Here is a 15,642-nt window from a genome sequence, read left to right on the forward strand (position 1 = left end):
TACCTTCTGCTGCTTTCCCAGGCCATCTGCAGAGACCTGGATAAGAAGAGGAGTAGCCAGGACTCAAACCCATGCCCATATGGGATGCTTGCACTGCAGGCAGAGGTTTAGCCTGCTACCCTACAGTGTTGGCCTCTTTAAGTGTGCTATATAATTTCTCATTGGGTTTTATCCCCATCTAAAGATACAGTTCCCACTTAAGTTCCACATCCAGTGTCCACCATTGTCACTGTAAAACATGACCCCAGCAGTATCTACTTCATTTCTGGTAGAATTGTTTATAGGATATTTTGAAATACTATCACAACATAAATGGTGCAGAAATGAGTAGTTGAAGGGGTCAGGTATTGGACCAGGAAAATAGCAGTTGTGGCTGTAAAAGGGCTACTCACGGAGTTTATGTTGATGCACCTGCTTTGTATTTTGGTTGTTCTCAATGCTAATAACCTGAGTGTGATAATTCACATTTTGTAAGATGTCATCATTTGGGAACCTGTGTTAAGGGTGCATGATCACCATGTCTATTTCTTACATGTGCAAGTTCATGTACAACTATCTCCAATAGGAGTTTAATTTAGAATCATAGAAAAGTTCTAATATGTGTGAAAAATACATTTTTTTGAGTGCACAAGTCCTAGAATCTTTTTCATTTCTACTTTCTACTTTGACCCACATAATTTTGCGCTATCATAATATATCCTGTATTTAAATCACCTTAACACCTGAAAAACACACAGTTCCATTAAGTTCATGATCTATAAATCTTCCACAATTTTCCATAATCTTTTCTCATATGTTCTACTATTTTTTCTCCTATATTGGAACAAACATTCAAAATATCTTAGGAGAAAACCATTCTTTTTCCCTCAAAAATATTCACCCTCATATTTGGTAAAATCCTTTACAGAACACATTCAATTTCTAACATATAGAATAATTTCATTTCCTGTTTCTCGTTGGTGATGTTATTTAGTATTTTAATCCTTAGCAAGATGCATTCTGTAGTCCAATAGCACTTCACAATCTCTAGAAATTATATATTTTTCTCATAACAATTCTTATGAGCAAGCCAAATATATTTAGTTTATACCATAAACAAAAATATTTCAAAGTATATCAACTTAAACTCATTGCTTCATAATTCATGTTTAGTAGTATATCTTCTTTAGAAGTGACATAGACTATGATGAATAGCTAACATTTTATTGAAAGTATTCTAACCTTAATATTTCAGGCAATAAAAATAATTTTACAGTGTTGAAGAGGCATTTAATAATGTTTATCCCACTTTCATTCACCTAATTTAACAATTATGTTTGAATTGCCCGTGGAAATTTTATGAAGTATTGAATAATTCTAGTTATAAATCATCTCATGTTATTTACCTGTTAACTATATTAACAGAAGGCGATTGTGAGACTATCACTTACACAAGAGCCCAAAAGTTAAATATACAAGTGTTTTGATAGAACACAATACTGTTTAGGATTAAACCAAAAGCATCAAACTGGACTTGCTTGCTAAAAAGTTTTCAAAATCATGTGACCCTGGAAAAGCATTTTGGTTGGTTCTTGTTCAATATATGGGTATTCACTTAATTCCAATTCAATAATCTACCATGCCATACCAAATATGGCACCAATCACGTAAACACACATGTAAATATAACACAAGGCACACATACATATGCATGTATTAAAATGCAGATGAATATAACGATGCTATAGTTCTGATTTCAGCCCTGAGGTAGCATCCACCATGTTCCATCCAGCCCAGTGTTGCACAGCAAAGAGTGAATCTGTAATTCCCTTTCTTGGCTCATTAGGCACATCTCCCTGTTGGTGCCCAAGTCTCCAATCACCTGATTCCCCTGCAGGACACTGGACTTTTAGGATGCCTGCATTGTATATCAGAGAGCACCAGGGCTCAGTTCTCGACTCCCCTGCTACCTCCAGCTACTGTGAAGGTTCAAGTACTTGGGTTGCTGCCACTCACATGGGAGACTTAATTCAACTTCTGAGTCTCCTGGCTTCAGCCTGGGCAAGGACTTGATGGTGTGGGCATTTGCTGAACAAACCAGTGGAGGGTAAATCTCTATCTGTCCTATATCTGTGTGTCTACGATCTATGATTTATCTCTATATATCTATCTATTATCTTTCTATATTTATCTTTCTCTCTCTCTCTCTCTCCCTTCCAGATAAATGAAGAAAAATCAATTAATCAATAAAAGGGAGAAAATGATTGTACCTGAATTGGGCTCCTTTTATTTGTTCATGGAGGCTTTCAAACTGGCACTTCTAAGTGACATTCACACTTCATGCCAAGGAAAACCGATTTAACCAGAATGTCAGAATGTGTCATATCCACTTGTAGCCCAATCCCTGGGGTCAGGGGTGAAAAGACCATGGCACCAACGAGGCCCACAAGGTCATGGCTTCTGAAAATTCATCTGCTTGTTTGTGCACCTGCTTTGTGATATGAGAGCAGTGTTCACAGTTGGGGTACCAGGGCTTCACATTCCAAAGTTCAAATATTTCAAGGTGACCAGAACTCAATCAATGGATGAAATTTAGAGTTTATTCATGTTGGGGCTCCTAGCTACTGGCTTCAGTTCAGTGCAGCTCTGGTCATTGCGACTATTTGAGGACTGAACCAGTGGATGGAAGATCTCTCTCTGTCCCTCTGCACCTCTGCCTCTCTGTAACTATGTCTTTCAAGCAAATAAATAAATAAATATTTTTTGAAAAAGAAGTTATTCATGTCACATTATTGGATTCCTTTTAAAATTAGTAATTATAATGGTGTTTATCATAGTCTAGGCTGGGAACAAGGGTGAAGGGATGGGGGAAAGCTGGAATCATAGATGATAAATTATAGTTAGAGAGAATGAAGAAGTTCTGAGGTTCTATTACATAGTAGTGTGCCTGTATTTAATGTTTGTTTAATGTTGTGAAATACTGGAAGACTAATTTTGGATGTTTTAACCATGAATAAATGCACCAAATTTGAGGACATAAATATGGTTACCACCACTGGATATTACACATTGACAGATACTGACATATCACATAGTTGCCCCACAAATCTGTGCAATTTCGCCCGGCGCCGTGGCTCACTAGGCTAATCCTCCGCCTATCGGCGCCGGCACACCGGGTTCTAGTCCCGGTCAGGGCACCGGATTCTTTCCCGGTTGCCCCTCTTCCAGGCCAGCTCTCTGCTGTGGCCCGGGAGTGCAGTGGAGGATGGCCCAGGTGCTTGGGCCCTGCACCCCATGGGACACCAGGAAAAGCACCTGGCTCCTGGCTCCTGCCATCGGATCAGCGCGGTGCGCCGGCCGCAGCGCGCCGGCCGCGGCGGCCATTAGAGAGTGAACCAACGGCAAAGGAAGACCTTTCTCTCTGTCTCTCTCTCTCTCTCTCACTGTCCACTCTGCCTGTAAAAAAAAAAATCTGTGCAATTTTGATGCATCTGATTAAAAGTTTTCAACATTTAAAATGTTAGAAAGTTGAAACAAGCCATACTCACACGGCATAGTGAAAACTCAACAAGGTGCAGGAGGCTCATCATGCAGACAGTGGACTCTATGTGGATACTTCAGAAGCAGCAATGAGGGGACCTCTTTCCTCAACATCCTTTGAACACATCCCCCACCATTCTCTCTCCTTCTCATTGTCATCGCCTCACTTGCTTCTTCGGAGCCTTGATACCAGGTAAGAACACCTATCCCAGGGCCTGTGCACAGGTTGACCCCCTACTAGTCCTTCATTTCCAAATATCACCTGTGTCCCTTCATTTATGATCCATGGCATCCTGTTCTGGTCTTACCCAGGCACCTGCTAGAAATAACACCCTTCACTGATGATGTGTTATGCCTAAGTTCTTTTCATTCATAGCATTCACTTGTTTGTTGATATTCTTTCTGCATCATTGGGATGTAGGGAACTTTGCTTTTCAGCATGAGAGATTGTTGACTGCACAGTGCTAAGAACATGCTCAGAAATCAATTTCTACTGCTCAAGGGCAAGAAAAATTCCTTATTAAAAGAGTCTAACATGTACATGAACATCAGTGAAATGCTAAGCAGAAAGGAAAGCTTACTCAGATATGACAGTACAAGAGTCCCCTATTTGGGACCAGATCCGTACATACACTGTAGAGATCAATTTTCAGCCTATAAAATAGAAATTGTAGCATTTCAACTATGTGAGCCATGACTTTCTAGGAAATGTAGTCATGTTTTTATCTCTTTCCAAGTAGTCAGCTCAAGAAAATGGAACTAAGAAATGATATAGGACTTTCAGAATTCCTTCTGGGACTCTCAGAGGACCCAGCACTACAGCCCCTCATATTTGGGCTCTTCCTCTCCATGTACCTGGTCACTGTGGCTGGGAACCTGCTCATCATCCTGGCCATCCTCTCAGATCCCCACCTCCACACACCCATGTACTTCTTCCTCTCCAACCTGTCCTTGGTTGACATCTGCTTCACCTCCACCACCATCCCCAAGATGCTGGTGAACATCCAGACACAGAGCAAAATCATCATCTATGATGGACGCATCACTAAAACATTCTCCTACTTTCTTTTTGTAGGAATGGACACCTTCTTTCCAGTTGTGATGGCCTATGCTGCCTGTAATACATGGTCATGATGAACCCCCCCCCCTGCCCTGCATCTTGTTCTCATGTGCTGGATCATCAGTGTCCTGTATGCCTTGTTACACAGCTTAATGGTGCTGAAATTGTCCTGTGCAGATCTGGAAGTACACCACTATTTCTGTGAACTGAATCATGTGGTCCATAGTGTCTTCTTTGAAGCATTTCTTAATGATCTGTTTATATAATTTTTATCTGTGCTGCCTGGTGTGGGTCCCCTGACTGGGATTCTTACTCCTACTCTAAAACTGTGTCCTCCATCTGTGTCATGTCAACAGCTCAGGAGAGGCATTAAAGCATTTTCCACCTGTGCCTCTCACCTCTCCACTGTCTCCTTATTTTATTGCACAGGACTAGTTGTGCTTCTTAGCTCTGCTGTTATCCAAAACCCACATTCAACTGCAATGGCCTCTGTGATGTACACCATGGTCACCCCCATGCTGAACCCCTTCATCTACAGTCTGAGAAATGAATACATAAAGAGGGCTCTGAAAAGTACTTTTGATTGGAAACCATAAAAGGGTCAATTGTCTTGGGCCAAAGAAGTGCCAAGGATTGCAAGGATGAAACCTCACAGCTCAAAATTCTTAATCTTGGATATGATTGTGAAAACAAAATTTTTTCCTATGTTTATTTACTAGAGCTTCCATTTTGTGGTATGAATGCCTCAATACGGTTTCAGCAACTTACTTACTAAGCTTTCTGTTGTCTTCAGTATCCACAGCTTTTCCCTTCGATGTTTTCCTACTTTCAAAAGCGAATCCTAACATGGAATCAGAAATTTTTGGAAATTCCCATTTGTCTCATGGGACAGTAAGGATATCTTAGGAATAATTTTTCCTATAGAGAAATATGTGAGAAGCCATTATTTTCTGAAAACCATAGCATGGGACTCAATGTTTGCAAAGGAGGTGTATGCTGAATCTGTTGGGGGCATTTCTTGGAAACATGGATTATTTTATTTAAAATAATACAAACTCTATGACTTGGATCAGGGAAAACATATGATGTCTGTCTTTTGGGGACATTTTGTTGCAAAAAGACCGGATTTCATTTTTTTTACAGCTGAGTAGTACTCCATAATGTATATATACCATAATTTCTTTATCCAGTCAACAGGTGATGGACATTTGGGTTAACCCCATATATTAGCTATTGTGAATTGAAAGTACATCTTTGTAAAAATTAAGAGTAGGAATAGGAGAGGGAGGAGGAAGAAGGGTTGAAGCATGGATGGGAGGCAGGATAGGATTGGAAGTATCACTATGTTCCTAAATCAGTATATATGAAATACATAAAATTTGTATAACTTAAATAAAATTTAAAAAATAATAATACAAACTCATAAACATACAGTTGGGTTAAATAAGGTATCCAGAAAAGATACACATTGTACGATTCAGTTATTTGAAGCTTAAAAAGACAGAAAAGTAATCCACACCATTAGAATTCAAAACACTGATTTGCATGTGAACAGGAAAAGTAGAGCAATTGTGCACAAAAGAAGATTTTGCATCACTGTATGTGATGCAAAAAAAAGGAAATAAATGGTGCTCTCAGAATATTTTATACAGTACATTTGAAAGTTAACTTTCAACAGTTAGAGTAAGTTCTAATAGGGTAGATGTAGGTCACAGTAATATATTATATTATATTATCAACTTTTTTTGAGCACTGGAAGTGAGGATCTCAAGGTCTCCAAGCATAAGGAAACAATAAGGAAGTGGAAATGCTAACTATCCTGATGTGATCAGTGCAGCTATATGTATGGGTTGAAATACTATGCTATAAACGAAATAGTTATAAGTGAAATTGAGACTATGAGACTTGAACAGCCCTGGTCTTTAATGTTGAGGAACAGTTTTTATTTTCTTAATGGAGAGTGGGACTGGGAATGGGAAAGGGAGGAAGAAGTGGGGTGGAAGTGAGGGTGGGAAGGCAAGTATGATGGGAAGGATTGCTATATTCCTAAAGTTGTACTTACTAAATTTGTACTCATTAAATAAATGGTTTCTTTGGGGAAAAAAGAAATACTATGCTATACCCATACAATATGTGATTGTTACACTAAAATATGTTAGAGGATATTTTGTGTTCTTGCATAATTTCTTGAACTCAATAAATATTCAGCTATAGTTACTAACATGAGAGTGTCAATAAAGAAAATCTACATAAACAAAAGCTTTTCTTTAAAATCTACATAAACAAAAGATTTTCTTTAAAATCTACATAAACAAAAGATTTTCTTTAAAAACTGCTGCAGTAGAGTAATCACTACATAAATCCAAGTCTGGCTCCAAGAATGGGCCGTGAGAGGTTATGCATGGAAATCTGAGGCACAGCTGAGACAAGGGAGGAGACATCACTACCAGTCCTACAGATATCAAAGCAGCAATGCACCCCTCTGGACATGATGGCGACATATCCAACGGGTTAGATGAAAAGGGCAGGGTCATTAAACCATATAACCTACCCAGATGGATACATATGAAACAAAAAAATCAGAATAAAAACATAAAAAATGTTAAGAAGGCTGATGTTAACATAAGGGTGAGGAGAATATCCTAGCAGATAGAAAGGCCACAGATCAGACAATGTGACCCCAAAGGTTAAGCTGTCATTTGGCACACAGCATCCCATATTGGAGCCCTGGTTCAAACCTAGCTACTCCATTACTGACCCAGCTTCCTGCTGATGAACTCAGCAGATGACGACCCAATGACTTGGCTCTCTGCCACCCATGTGGGAAACCCAGATGGACTTCCAGGCTCCTGACTTTAGTGTGGCCTAGCCCCAGAGGTTGCAGACATTTGGCGAGTGAACCAGCAGATGGAAGATTGATTCTCTCTCTCTAATTTTCAAGCAGATAGTAATAAATAAAAACAATAAAACAGCACCATTTAAAAATACATTAAAGACTAAAAGGCCCAGAACCATTAAAAATGAAAACATCTGAAAAAAAGACATGAGGGCAAGTTGCACACATGTGAATTTCTGGAAAAAGAAGTACATATGAAAGCATGTGGGTAATTCAAACAGGGTGTAGACAAAAATGGAACTAAAATATAAGTGTATTACACTGAAAAAAATTGAAATCCATGCATAGGTTTTTTGTAATACACATTTTGATGAGAACCCCTAGGAGTGAAGACCCCTAGAACTCTACTTGAATTTCTTGAAAAAGGCAAAACTGTGGATGCAGAAAACAACAGTGGTTTCCTGGAGTTAATGGGCAAGAGGAGTGGACATAGCAGCCCAGGGTCTGTTAGTGGGTGGAAGTCTTCTTAGGATACCTCAACGGTGTGCATGTATCTCTATGTATTCATCTAAGCCCACAGAATGCACGTGCTCCGATCATAGTGGCCTTTGATCATAGCAATGCATCAAGACAGGCTCAACTGTAGAAACACACCACTCAAGTGGGCATGTGGGAACTGGGAGAAGCTAGCCATGCATGGGAGCAAGCACTGTTTGTCAACATTTCTCCCAGTGCTGCTGTGGACCAAACATTGCTGTAAAAACTAAAGGGTTAGAAACCAAAACAAAGGTTTCTTTGTAAGAGCATTCCACCCATAACCTCACCCCCCTTATCCTGTACTACGGGAAGCTGGTTACCCCTGAAGACTCCCTGAGCCCATCCTCCTTCTATCAAATCAGAGCTTGCATTTGAACAAGATCCGCAAGAGATGCAGACTTTACTGAAGTTGGGTAAGTTGACATAGAGTAAGGTTTGTCCCCTCTCCACTGCTGGCATTTGTGCTGGATAAACCCTTTGGGAGTGGTGAAACCAAGCCCCCTGTTCAAAGCCTTGAGGGCAGATGCTGCACATCATCAGGTCCCAGTCTCCTGGCCTCCTGCCCACATCTTAACATGCCCTTGCCAAGCCATTGGATGGCAAATCAACCACTTGCTAAACTTGACTCACATAACCACACTCAAGAAGTCATGTTTCTCCAATAAATAACAACTTGCCAGTTGGTATTGTCCTGGGAGTTTCTTTTTTCTGGAAATTCCATGTCCAGAGAAGAAAGGAATTAACACTCTGTCATAGTCCCCAAGCTAACTAAAGCCTTCTGGCCACCATAAAAATTCCCTAATGAACACCATCTTGTTGATCAACCAATGGGAAGCCACACGTACCGCTGGCCAATCGGCAATTTGAACACAAACCAAATGGCCTCAACTTCACCCCAACAACTCAGGGAGCCCTGGAACTAAACAATAGCTTAGTAGCTCCTTGCTCTGCCAATGACAATAAATGTTACCTTTCTTCTACCGCCCTAAAGTGGTAGAAGTGATTGACTTTGTGCATATTTGGCAAGCAGATCCCATTTTTTAAAGATCATATTCAATTATTTGAGAGGCAGAGTTACAGAGAGAGGGAGAGACAAAAACGGTCTTCCATCCACTTGTGCACTCCTCAAGTGGCCACAACAATCAGAGCTGGGCTGATCTGAAGCCAGAAGCCTGGAACTTCTTCTTGGTCTTCCACATGGGTGCGGGGGCCAAAGCACTTGGATCATCTTCTATTGCTTTTCTCAGGCATATTAACAGGGTACTGGATGGGAAGTGACACAGCTGGGACTTGAACAGGAACCCATATGGGATGCTGGCATGACAGGGGGAGACTTAACCTTCTATACCACAATGCCAGTCTCCCACAGGCCAGTTTTGGGGGTTCTTTTTTTATTATTTTTTATTTTTTAATTTTTTTGACAGGCAGAGTGGACAGTGAGAGAGAGAGACATAGAGAAAGGTCTTCCTTTTGCCATTGGTTCACCCTCCAATGGCCGCCGCGGCCGGCATGCTGCAGCCGGCGCACCGCGCTGATCCGATGGCAGGAGCCAGGTACTTATCCTGGTCTCCCGTGGGGTGCAGGGCCCAAGTACTTGGGCCATCTTCCACTGCACTCCCTGGCCACAGCAGAGAGCTGGCCTGGAAGAGGGGCAACCGGGACAGAATCCGGTGCCCCAACCAGGACTAGAACCCGGTGTGCCGGGGCCGCAAGGCGGAGGATTAGCCTAGTGAGCCGCAGCGCTGGCTCAGTTTTGGGGGTTCTACAGAAACTCCTCAAACAAGGGTTGTTCCCCCAAGTCCTGGCACCCACTAGGTGCTAGGAGGACCTCTGTAGATATGATGGCCAAATTCCTCTGGATATTTGCCAATGTACTGGCACAGAAAACTCACTCCTGGTCAAAACAGCACAGGCCTGTGACCTCAGAGCAGGAGATATCTTGATGGAGCCCAATAGGAACCCACCCACTGCTTGGTCTGCAACTCAGGGCAGGTCTCTTAGCACTTCAGAACTGCTTCACTGCAAATACATCATCAGAGTCCACATAGCGCTGAACACACAGAGTGGACCTTTATAGAAATTACATGAGAGAATCCTTATAATTGCTCCACTGAGGATAAACATTTTGTGACAGCTAAATACATCTCCACTCATTGCCAAGCATTGTGTGTATGAAGAGAAAGACCTGGATGTCAGATGCTAATTCATGTTACAAGCATTAAGCTGTTCATTTTAAAAAGATTTTATTTACTGACTTATTTGAAAGGTAGAGTTATGAGAGCTAGAGGGGAAGGAGAGAGAGAGAGCAAGAGAGAGAGAGAGCGAGCGAGCTTTTCCATCCACTGGTTCACTCCCCAAATGACCACAACAGCCAGAGCTGTGCCAATCCAAAGCCAGGGGTCAGGAGCTTCTTCAAGGTTTCTCATGTGGGTGCAGGAGCCCAAGCGCTTTGGCCATCTTTCACTGCTTTCTCGGGCCATATCCGAGAGCTGAATGGGAAGAGGAGCAACTGGGATTCGAATCAGCACACATATGGGATGCCGGCACTGCAGACGGTGGCTTTATCCTATAGGTCACAGTGCCAGCCCCTCATTATTTTGCTGTTGTTGTTTTTGATAAAAGCACCACGAAGCCACAGACTGTGGCATCTGTGGCTTCCTGTCAGGGAATATTGCACTTGTGGCTTCCTATCAGGGGAATTGGCTCTCCTTCTTGTTTTTAGGAGACAAGCTAGCAAGGGTGAGTCTCCATTAGCAAACAGTGCTGTGATGTCCCTGGGGGCATGGGTATGATCATTTATCTTAGTCTTTGGGGAAAACCTTAACTCAGGGTTGAGAAAAGACCTCTGGAAACAAAGAGACTTCATTGAGAAGTAGCAATAAAGATTGGATTCACCTGCTTTTAAACCTTAGCTCCTGGGAGCAGGAAAAATTAATCTGTACACAAGGCAAAGTTCCACAGGGACCTGATGAGCTTGGGGGTTGAGGAAACAAGAGGGAAGGAGCTGTACAGCAGGGAGAAGACCCAGGGAGCTGTACACATCTCCTCTGCTACAGCCCTTCAGAAGATGCTACCACAAGCTTGAGAAGATGTGTTTGATAAAATGTTGGAGGCCCAACTGAGGCATGTGGAGTGAGGCTTCACCCCTTCCTGCTGTCTTGTCTGGGGCCACAGCCTCACCTTCTCCAGCAGCAACCATCCAAAAAGACATTCCTGTCGCAGAGAGAGAGAGAGGTCTTGTCCAGGTGAGCCCAAGAACTCAGCAGGTCCTGCAGGGGAGGTTCAGGGACAAGGAAAGCTGACAAAGCTCACCCAGGGCTCACTCAAGAGCCAGCCCAACTCAGCCTGGATCTGAGCAATCACTGGGTTTTGTATTTGCCTGCTGGACTGATTCATGAACTGTTGTGGTTATTGATGGTTCTGAGAAGAGGGGCATCCATGGAATTCAGTAAGGCAGGGAGAGGTGGTTGACACCAAGTGGTGACAATGGAAACCTAACAATGACAGGTAGCATGGGATCAGGTAATCTCTGTAGAGCTACAATACATTGTGTGATGTGCGTGTGTGTGTGTGTGTGTGTGTACAGCCAAGTGAGGCTACTTGTCTCTTTGTTTTTAAGATGGGGTGTATTTGCATATACTTCCACACCAGAAAGAAAAAATCAGACTAACGGGTTTTTTGCTAACCCTGCCTTCCAACAGCAGTGTGTGAGGTGCATATTCTGTAGCCATCTTCTCTCAATGATAGGTATCCAGAGGAAACATACGATTTGATAAGTAAAACCAGGTATACACGAGTGTACATGCAATTGTTTCCTTACTGGTGCATCTGGATGCATTTGTGGTTGGTATGGTCACTTGCTTTCTCCCCTGTTCTTTATTCCTGGGTTGCATTCGTTCAACTGTGACACCTGGAGTGTTTATCACCTTTGTTGTATCTTGGTCAGTTCTTTTCTCTATGTCTAGTTACATTTTGGAGTGGTATGAAAATCTGTAAATTTTGTGTGGACAAGTCTGAGTTCAACTGTGGTGCCCTCATTGCTTTTAACATATTCAAAATTCTCCTGCAGCATTCCAGCTGATAAGTTGCCTTTTCTACCTATTTCCACGTGGCTTTCATATCTCTGTTATTCTTTCTTGTGCTTTTGATTGATCATCCTATTTTGCAAGCCTGATTGCCTCTGACTACCAGGTGGAGGGCATTTTTCAAAGTCCTTTGACGAAGGTTGCCTTCATATTGGACCTGCAGATTCTTATAGAAGAGGAAATAAGAAACTTAGATATCTGTAACTCAGTTATATATTATATTATATATAACTCAATTATATAGGATCTTCTTTTGTAGCTAGTTGCCTGATTAATATATATTATATTCTTTTATTATTATTATTATATATTATACAGTCTTTTATATCTAGTTTTCTGAAATTTTGATGATTAATCCTAACAAATCACTAGATTATAACCATATTAGTTCACTAATAATGACCCTTTTGATTTTGGTACACTGTTATATTTTTAAAGATTTACTTATTTATTTGAAAGTTGGAGTTAGAGAGGAGAGGCAGAGAGAGAGAGAGAGAGAGAGGTCTTCCATCTGATGGTTCACTCCCCAATTGGCCACAACCAGCAGAGCTCGGCTGATCTGAAGCCAGGAGCCAGGAGCTTCTTCTGGGTCTCCCATGTGGGCCTCCTCCTACTGCTTCCCCATGCCATAGCAGAGAGCTGGATCGGAAGTGGGGCAGCTGGGTCTCGAACCAGCGCCCATGTGGGATGCCGGTGCTGCAGGCCAGGGTGTTAACCGTTGCACCACAGCGCCCATCCCTTCACTGTTATTTTGAATACTCACCCTTTCTCCTGGATTGATGCCCCTGCCACTCCATTTGACTCACGTGTCCTCATTGGCTGTATGATTTTTCATCTCTAATGCACATGGATTCTTCTCGCTTTGCGACAATGCCCAGGTCTCACAGCAAGTGCTGTGATTCGGGTCTTGAGTTCTAACACTGAGGACCACAGATGATGAAGTAAGTAAGTGCCTCAGGGATTTATTCCGTGAGGTCTTTTTTCACTGTAAACATGTAGAATTGCCATGGCGACTGCAGGATTTTGTGCAGGGATATCAGGGAAGGCTCTCCAATGCTGGAAAGTGGCCAGAACCAGCCTGGTCCTGTGTACCCATGGGATCCGTCACAACCGAGATTAAAATTCAAAAGCAAAGAATAACAAACAAAAGATGCCACAGAAGAAAAGTAATAAAAGGGCACTGCCTCATCCGTAATCAGACCGTATAAAGCCAAGAGGTCAAATAAATAGGAAACACACACACACACACACACACACACAAGTAATTCTTCTGTTTTGTCTGAAAATGCCTACATTTGGTGTTTCTTGGTCCATTTTCTTTTAAAACTGTTGCTGTTCCCTTTGCTTTTTTCTTTTTTGGTATTGGAGTGTTTTCAACCTGTGAATGTCTTGACACCAAAAAGATGTTAGTGCTTTTTCCTTTGGGATAAATTAATTTGTGTCTATTGTTAGTTTTGCTAGGTGTCAGGGAGACATAATGGAGTTCTAACCCAGCTGTGGCCCAGAAGGCTTTTTCTCCTGTTCCCTCAAGATTCACCCGAGTTTCTTAGATATTTTTTTTCTCCTTTGAGACTCTTTTATCTACCTTTGGTGCTTACTGCACAGGTGATCAGCATTGTCACCTGTTTCCTAAATGTTTCTTAAGGGGCAGCACCAGGCCATGTGGAATTCTTTATTTAGTGGGGGGTTAAGCTTGTGATTATGAAGTAAATTGAAATTATGCCATTATAAAAATTAAAAGAAAAATAAGAAAGGAAGGAGGAGCAAGGATGGGAGTGAGGGAGCGAGGGAGGGTAGAAAGTATCATTGTGCTCTTAAAGCTGTATATGTGGAATACGTAAAACTTCTTCCCATTATAGCAACAAAAACATTTTAAAAATAAAAAATGTAAGGTGATGCCAACAGGGTCCCAAGGATCCACTCCTCTCTGACAGTGTGCTTGCTGTGAGAAGAGCATGGTGTTAGCACAAGCCAGGGTCCTCACTATGCTGCTCTGTGTGTGTGTCCAAGAGGCAGGAGCAGGTGTACAAATAGGGCACCTGGGCTCAGTATATTCCAAAGGTGGCTCCTAATGCAGAGGCCAGAACTCAAGGTCACGGGTGAATATGAGGAGGGGTCCAATCTCTTCTCAAGAGTTGTTGCTGCAGCCAATGAAACTCAGTGCAAGGTGCAGACACAACAGCAGCCCTGAGGGTGCCTGTGTGCTGAAGCTTGAGCATCAGTGGAGACACCTTCATTTTTAAAAAATATTTATTTATTTGGTAGGCAGGGTTACAGATAGAGAGAGAGAGAGAGAGAGAGCGCTTGCATCTACTGGTTCACACCCCAAATAGACACAAAGGCCGGAGCAGGGCCAATCTGAATCCAGGAGCCAGGAGCTTCTACTGGATCTCCCACATGGGTGCAGGGGCCCAAAGACTTGGGCCATCTTCTACTGCTTTCTCAGATGCATTAGCAGGGACCGGGATTGGAAGAGGAACAGCCAGGGCATGAACTGACACCCATATGGGATATCAGGGCCACAGGCGGATGCTTAGCCCACAGCGCCACAGCACTGCCCCCAAGTGCTGCAGTTTTCTATAGATGTTCAAAGAAGGCCTGTGGAAGAGGTGGCATTTGAATGGAGGCCTCAAGAAATACAAGATTGAGGGCCAGCACTGTGACATGGTGTGCTAAGCCTCTGCCTGTGGCTCCGATATCCCATATGGGTGCCATTTCAAGTCCCAGGTGCTCAAATTCTGATCCAGATTCCTGCTAATGGCCTGAGAAAGCAGTAGAAGATGGCCCAAGTCCTTAGGCCCCTGCACCCATGTGGGAGTAGCAGAAGAAGTTCCTGACTCCTGGCTTCAGATTGACCCAGCTCCAGCAGTTGAGGCCATTTGGGGAGTGAAGCAGTGAATGGAAGACCTCTCTCTGTCTCTCCCTCTCACTGACTGTAACTCTACCTTCCAAGTAAATAAAAAAAGATCTTTATTAAAAAAAGAGCTACAGTCTTTGTGCACTGTCTCATTTTTATCACATTTCTATTTTCTGCTTATCACTTTCCCCAACTGACATAGCACTAAGACAATTCCAAGAATCCATGGGAAGAGGAACCAAAAGATAAATTCATCCTGGAAAAAAATACATTTTGAAATTCACATATCAGAAAGTTCATGAAATGTATTTTATTTAAAAAATAATGTGCATGAATCTCAATTTCCTTTGTCCCGGACTTAAAGTTATATTTTGATTGATATTCCAGGAATCTTTTGAAGGTTGCTTGTTGTGCTCTCTGCTTCATTTTATGATAGAGACATGAATTTTTCTGCATGATTTGCCTGTTGTCTAGACGGTAGAGTAAGGTCTGCATCTGATTCATCATCCACAACACCTGAAATGATTTCTCATGAAAATTACAAACACCTGACATCTTGGATAAAATGTGAGAGCAGGACAGGAATGTCTAATCAGAGATGATGCAGGGTGCCCTATTGGAGTCTGATGCAAAACAGGAAACTTGAGTTTTTGACTGTAGAATATAAACAGCAGAATTTACAACAGGTGACAAATGCATGCTCATGCCATGCTTTTCTTTCCTGGTGTTTTGCAGTCACATCAAATGC

At 42.2% G+C, this 15,642-nt stretch overlaps 1 pseudogene; it reads left to right on the forward strand.

The window, feature by feature from the left end:
* The first annotated feature begins 4,272 nt into the window (after positions 1-4,272).
* On the forward strand, positions 4,273-5,175 carry LOC138845757 (olfactory receptor 7A17-like; annotated as a pseudogene).
* Positions 5,176-15,642: the final 10,467 nt, after the last annotated feature.

This window comes from Oryctolagus cuniculus, chromosome 16 (genome assembly GCF_964237555.1).
Source record: "Oryctolagus cuniculus chromosome 16, mOryCun1.1, whole genome shotgun sequence".
In the NCBI taxonomy this organism is placed as follows: Eukaryota; Metazoa; Chordata; class Mammalia; order Lagomorpha; family Leporidae; genus Oryctolagus; species Oryctolagus cuniculus.